Source organism: Rhincodon typus, chromosome 15 (genome assembly GCF_021869965.1).
Source record: "Rhincodon typus isolate 14 chromosome 15, sRhiTyp1.1, whole genome shotgun sequence".
Lineage (NCBI taxonomy): Eukaryota > Metazoa > Chordata > Chondrichthyes > Orectolobiformes > Rhincodontidae > Rhincodon > Rhincodon typus.
In genome coordinates this window covers 25018114-25025865 of record NC_063346.1, presented here as the reverse complement: position 1 = coordinate 25025865, position 7752 = coordinate 25018114, and positions in this window count along the sequence as shown.

Below are 7752 nucleotides of genomic sequence, written 5' to 3'. Positions count from 1 at the left end.
CTTTTGGCTTTTTTTTTATTTCAGTTCAAATTTCACCATCTGCCCATGTGGGATTTGAACCTGGGTTTCCAGATCATTAGGTTGGCATTTTGGATTACCAGTGCAGTGACATCAGCGCTTCCATTAAATAACATTCAAGAGACCTTTTACAAAAGTCTGATGGTTGTGGTTCCTTCAATTGACATTTTTTAAAAAGTTTGCTAATTTAGTTTTTTTTCTGAAAATCCTGCAGTAGTAGCTCAGGATAAGTTTGGTGGGGTTGAGAGTTGATAATTATAGTCATCCTCTCAGTTTCAGCATTCAGTAGAGTTTCCAAGCAATATGTGCCCTTCTGGTCAGCTCAAGATAAAACACAAGATATAAAGGAAACAGAGATAGTAGGAACTGCAGATGCTGGAAAATCTGAGATAACAAGTTGTAAAGCTGGATGAACACAGCAGGCCAAGCAGCATCATAGGAGCAGGAAGGCTGATGCAATCGATCAGAGAACAAGGCATTTTAAACTGGTCCTTATTCAGAAGCAGCAGTGATTATTATGAAATAGAGGGATACCTCAGGGCTAAAAAAACAGGGGCATGTACTTGGGTTGGGGGCAATGTCGGGAGGAGGATCATGCGCCCTTGTCAGGAGTAGCACCAGGGTGCCCAATTTATGTCCCTGCTCCTGTTTATTTGGTAATAAACTGCACACTGTCACTCATTATGGATTTGCCAAAGCTACTCAACTCCTCGATCTTGGTTCAAATACGGACAAAAGCCCTGAACTCCAGAGGTGAGATGAAAGTGACTGCCCTGATGTCAAAGCTGCATTTGACATCAAGTGTGACATCAAGGAGCCCTAACAAAACTCAAGTCAGTGGGAATCAGGGAGCAAAACCTTCTGCTGGTTAGAGTCATATCTAGCACAAAGGAGTATGGTTGTTTTTATTGGAGGTCAGTCATCTCAGTTCCAGGACATCTCTGCAGGAATTCTTCAGGGTCATTTTCTTATCCCAACCATCTTCAGGTGCCTCATCAATGACCTTCCCTCCATCATGAAGTCAGAAGTGGAGATGTTCACTGATAATTGCACAAAGTTTATCACCATTTGTGAACTCCTCAGATATTGAAACAGTCCATGATCAAATGTGAGGCTGGACAATATTTAGGCTTACAGCGATAAGTGACAAGTAATATTTGCAACAAACAACTGGAAGGCAATGACCATAGAATCACAGAGTCATACAGCATGAAAACAGACCCTTTGGCCCAGCCTGTCCATACCGACCAGGTTTCCTAAACTGAGCTAGTCCCAGTTGCCTGCTTTTGGCCCATCTCCCTCTAAACCTTCCCTTTCCATGTACCTGTCCAAATGTCTTTTAAATGTTGTAATTGTGCCTGCCTCTACCACTTCCTCTGCAGCTTGTTCCATATAAGCACCACCCTCTGTGTGAAAACATTGCCCCTCAGGTCCCTTTTAAATCTTTCCCTTCTCACCTTAAACTTAAGTTTGGAGTCTCCTACCCTCAGGAAAAGACTTTGACTATTTACCTTATCTATGCCCCTCATGATTTTATAAACGTCTATAAGGTCAACTCTCAGCCTCCTACGCTCCAGTCTATCCAGCCTCTCCTCATAACTCAAACCTTCCAGTCTTGGCAACATCCTGTAAATCTTTTTTTGTATCCTTTCCAGTTTAATAATATCCTTTCTATAGCAGTCGACTGGAATTGTACGCAGTATTCCAAATGTGTCCTTATCAATGTCTTGTACAGCCTTAACATGATTTCCCAACTCCTGCACTCAATGCTGTAACCCAATGAAGGCAAGTGTGCCAAATGCCTTCTTCACCACCCTGTCTACCAGTGATGCTACTTTCAAGGAACTACGTACCTGCACCCCTAGGTCTCTCTGTTCGACAACACTCCCCAGGGCCCTACCATTAACTGTATAAATCCTGCCCTGGTTTGTCTTACCAAAATGCAACACCTCGCAATTATCTGAATTAAACTCCATCTGCCATCTCCAAAAAGAGAGAATCTAACCAGTGTTCCTTGACAGTCAGTGAGATCACCATCACTCAGTCCACCACTAACGCTCAGTAACATCAGTGTATACCATCTACAAGATGCACTGTAGAAAGCTCCTTGGACAGCACGTTGCAAATGACCTCTACCATTTAAAAAGTCAAGGTCAGTAAATACAGAATACAGGGGAGCACCACCACATGCACGTTCCCCTCCAAGCCACTCATTGTCTTGACTGGGAAATATATCATCATTCCTTCAGTGTCACTCAGTCAAAATTCTGGAATTTGCTCCCTAAGAGTATTGTGAGTGTACCTGCACCACATGAACTGCAGAAGGAATCTCACCACCACATTTTCAAGGGCAACTAGGGATGTTTAATAAAAGCTGACTCAGCTAACAAAACTCACATTCCCTGAATGCATATTTTAAAATAAAACCTTTCAGCCAGCTTGATTGTAAGTTGTCTTAACTCCCTGAGTGTGCTGCTAAAGAAAACGGACAAATACATAGTGTTGCGAAGTTGGGTAGAGTATTTGATGTTAGTAAAATGATATGGAGGAAGACTGTGTGGTCCCTTTAAAAGATGATGTGTTTTTTTAGGCTTGGAGATTAAACAAATGTCAGCAGGCAGCAGCAGATGACAGAGAGTTCTTGAAATTGAAACGTTGTATCAGCAGGCAAAGCAGCATTTTTACCAAGACAACAGGTTTTTGAATTTAGCTAATTAATTTAAAACAGGCCCTAGATACCAAAACCCAATTAAACTGGTGTGAGAACAAACTGCCATCTGCAGAGAAACTCGCTGGCTCTCTCAGAGTAAACACCATCTAAATAAAGGTACTATGGCACTCTTAGCTAATATTCCTGACACAAGTATTTGACGGAGGAAGGTGTTCCTGACCGGAGAACAGCAGAGAAGGCAAAGAACGTTCTGGAAGACATATCCCGACTGTAATTGAGAAATTAAGTTTTAATTTTTTTTATTAATTTTGTTTATATATGTAGGACTTGTATCTATTGAAACAGCATACCATTAGAATTTTGTTTTAGTCAGGAATAGTTAAGGGGGAATTGTTTGGTATGTTAATTTGTTAACTGTTAGAGTTAGATAAATAAATTGTTACTTGTTGATTGTAGAGTGACTGTCAGGAGTTCATTTTATTTCACCTCTCCTTTATGACAGATTAGGAGGTGAGAGACGGGTATACCACTTTTCATATTTCCTTTAACAGATTATGAGGCGTGGCAAGCCTCTCTGGGTGTTTCAGTTTTAATTATCAGAGATGGGTCGACATCATTTCTGCTTCGTAACAATAGCAAATATAACGATTATGCAGCAGTGTTTGCTCAATGGCTATTAACCAATGGGAAGAAAAGGTAACTTGTTTACAGTGCCATCTGAAGCACTTAATGTGATTACTCATGTAATTATTCCTAAAAATACTCTGTATATATCAGTTGATACCCAATCTTCTCTGGTAAGTACTTCCATTGTTGATTTGGAAATTTAATCCCGCATCAACTAATAAGTGCACATTATAAAAGTCCTGCCTTGTGTCCTTTGGACACAGTTGAAGAATCAAATCACAATGAAAGTCATTGCTTTCTGCTCTCTCCTGACTTTATTTAGGATGAATTTGCAACTGTTTCTTGCATCTTATTTTGTTTTGCATATTATGGCAATGCCCTGCTTAGAGCATCAGAAAGAATTTCAAAACTTATGTTATGAATTTATGGAACAACAACTGAACTTTGGGGATGCGCAGAAATGGTGTGAGCAAGGAGGTGGGCATCTTGCCAATATCCAGAATGAAAAAATGCACAACTTTCTGCAGAATCATATCATTCATATACCAGACAATATGACGTGGTGGATTGGCTTAGTTTTATTGGAAGAAGAACCAAGCCGAAGACGCCATGTCCCAGGTAAGATCCAAACACATGAGCAGTAGCAGATTGGTCTCGGAAAACTGTCAGAATCATGAGCCTCATTTGAGATCAGACAAACATGTTCAGATTAAGGTGGAACTATTACAAAGGTTAGGGAACCCATTGTTATGAAGCAGCAGAGGCAACAACACAAAAAAGGCCAACAATTTAACTTTTTTGCCTTTGCATATTCTCTCAAAACTTTGATTATCATAGCACCAGAACAAGTAAAAGAATAAGATTTACTCATTTCCGATAACTGCTGAAGGCTTGAGAGAATATTTCATAAATTATTTTATATTTTACAAAAATGAAATTAAAATTTATATTGACAGCTCCTCCTGACCAGTGCAATAGGAATAAATTCACTATTCCCTTGTGTATTTTAAATAAATATTATTGAATTCAATGTTATGCTGCCAAAAATTAATTTTCCATGCTCGAGCAGCTAATAAATTGTAACTGTTAGCTGAAGCTGAAGCGTAGCTAAATAATCTGTCCTTCTGTGTTCTAATATTTACATTTTTTGATATTCCCAGTTCTATCCTGGCTGGGTGGATCATTGTGGCTTCCCAATGGTGGGATTTCTGAACAAGGGACGGGTCTATCACCCAAGTGTGGCTATCTTTCATGGAAAAGTAGATACCAACATTGGGACACAACAAGCTGCAGCAAAGATAATTCATTTATCTGTGAATTTGGTAAGTTACACTTTTAAATTCCTCTCAAAATTGAACTGTCTATAGAAATGTATAATAATCGATTGGTTTGAAGTACAATATGAATATGCTTTGGAAAAATGTAATTCCATTCCTTAGGAGCTACACATGTTCGGTAGACTCCCATTAGTATTAAACAAAGAATGGGGGATGCTGGAAATTGGAAACAAAAACATAAATTGGAGAAACTCAGGCAGCATCTGTGGAGAGAGAAAAAGAGTTAATGTTTCAAATCCAGAGACCCTATCAGAACGAGGCAGTATCTAGGAAAAGATGATATATATGCTAAAGGGAGAGAGTTGTGGTGGGGGGAATAAAAGTAAATAATAGGTGAAGATGGAGTCCAAATGAAGAGAAAGACAGTTATGCAGAAAAAGGGATGGTTAATGGTAAACCAGGGAGACAGAAAGGCTAATAGTCAACTCATCTTTCTATCTCCCTGGCTTACCATTACTCATTCTTTTGTCTGCCAACTGTCTTTCTCTATCTCTCTGGGCTCCAACTCTACTTATCATTTGTTCTTTTACCCCACTCCCTGTCTTCAGCATATATACTCACCTTTTCCGAGCTACTATCTAGTTCTGAAGAAGGGACTCTGGACCTGAAACGTTAACTCTGTTGTTTCTCCACAGATTCTGACTCAGTTTCTCCAACAATTTCTGGTTTGTTTTGGATTTTCAGTAGATCCTGCTTCACAATGATTGAACAGATGCTTTTTATAGAGCTTTAAAAAGCGAGGGTGATTGTGGCTGCCCTACCTCTGGACCAGCAGGTCTGTGTTCAAGGCTGAACCTGCTCCAGTTGTGTATTTGGACAAGTTGATTTTTTAAAAAAAAATGAAATCTACAGTAATGGGCTCTTGTGGCGCTGTGGTGGTGGCCCTACCTTGGAGATAGGTAGCCCGGTTCAAACCTGCCTGCTCCAGTGCTGTGTAGTAACATCCCTGAACAGGTTTATTAACAATATCTAGGAAGATGAAATAGGACTTTTGTGACACAGTGCCAGTGTCCCTAACTCTGGAGCAGGTTGGACTTGAACTTGGGCGTAATAACATCTTTGAACAGGATGATTAAAACAAACTAGAAAGCTGTAATGAAGGGTTGCTGGTGACCTAGAGGTAATGTAACAGGACTAACAATTGAGGCCCCCAGGTAATTGTTTGGGTATGAATCCTGCCACGGTAGGTGGTGAAATTTGAATATAGTAGAAAGCTGGAGTGAAGGAGCACTAGTGGTATAGTGTTCCTGGTGTCTTGGAGATGGAGGGGAAATGACTGGTGTGTCTGAGATGCAGACAAGGTTAGAGGCAGGAGGTCATGTTGTGATAAACTCCATTTTAAAAATTGGCAATCTTACAAATATAAATCAAAAATCGGGGATAGTAGAAAATAAAACATCTCCCATTATGATTAAACTCTTAGTGATAATCTTGCACAATGATATCTTCAAATTTAATTTTGCGATCTTGCTCTCAAAAGTAGTTATCCTTAACATTATTTTTAAGTTCCCAAAGTGGCTGATGTTGATGTTGTCATTAAGATAAACACAATGGGAGATGAAGGGGAAATGACTGGTGTGTCTGAGATGCAGACAAGGCTAGAGGCAGGAGGTCATGCTGTGATAAACTCCATTTTTGTAGGATTCTCTTCATAGTCTCTTCACCTGGATAACACCTGACATGAAGGGGTTGTGTTTTCATAGAAACTAAACAAATTTGGGTTAATTGTGGTTGGTGGGCTCGCCGAGCTGGTTCATTGTTCCGCAGACGTTTCATTACCCTGCCGGGTAACTTCATCAGTGCAGCCTCTGATGAAGCGCTGTTGTGTTTTTCCTTTAGACATAAAGGCTAGAGAAGGAAGAAAATGTAGATTTCCTACCCTAAAGGATATCAATGGACCATTTAGGTTTTTGGTTCAAAATTTGGGAGAGTTGTAAACTGTGAGGAGGACAGTGTAGAAATTCAAAAGGACACTGACATGTTGGTGTAGTGGGTGGCTGGGTGGCAGATGAAGTTCAATGAGGAGAAGTATGAGGTGATGCACTTTGGAAGAAAATACATGAAGAGTCAGTATAAAACAAAGGGCATAAATTCAGAAGGGTGTACAGGATCTGAGGGACCTGGGTGTATAAGTACAGAAGTCATTAATAGTGGCAGGATGGGTGAAGAGAGCAGTTAATAAAGCATACACTACTTTAGGCTTTATAAATAGGGGTGTGGACTATAAGAACAGAGAGGTTATGATGAACTTATGAAAGACACAGGTTAGACCTCAGCTTGAGTTCTAGAGACCACAGTATAGGAAGGATGTAAATGCAATGGAGAGAATCCAAATGAAGTTTATGAGGATAGATCCAGGGACAAGATGAGATTAGATTGGAGAATTTGGGTCTGTTTACCTTGAAGAGAAGAAGGCTAAGAGGAGATTTGATAAAAGTTTTCAAAATCATGAGGTATCTGGACAGAGTGGATATTGGGAAACTATTGTCACTCAGATGGATCAAGAACCAGGCAGCAGTTTTAAAGTGTTTTGCAAAGAAAAAAATGTAACGTGAGGAAAAACATATTCACACTGCATGTAGTTAGTGCATTGCAGCCTCATCTGGAAGTGTGGTGGAGGCAAGTTCAAGAAGGCATTGGATTTAACTATTTAAATAGAGTTGATGTGCAATGTTATATGGAAAAGGCAGGAAATTAGTGCGAAGTTAAATGCTCAGAGGACTTATACAAGCATAGTGGGCTGAATGAGAGATAGTAGGAACTGCAGATGCTGGAGAATCTGAGATAACAAGGTGTAGAGCTGGATGAACACATCAGGCCAAGCAGCATCAGAGGAGCAGGAAAGCTGACATTTCGGGCCTAGACCCTTCTTCAGAAATGAGGGAGGGGAAGGGGGTTCTGAAATAAATAGGCAGAGAGGGGGAGGCGGATAGAAGATGGATAGAGGAGAGGATAGGTGGAGAGGAGACAGACAAGTCAAAGAGGTGGGGATGGAGCCAGTAAAGGTGAGTGTAGGTGGGGAGTTAGGGAGGGGATAGGTCAGTCCAGGGAGGACGGACAGGTCAAGGGGGCGGGATGAGGCTAGTAGGTAGAAGATGG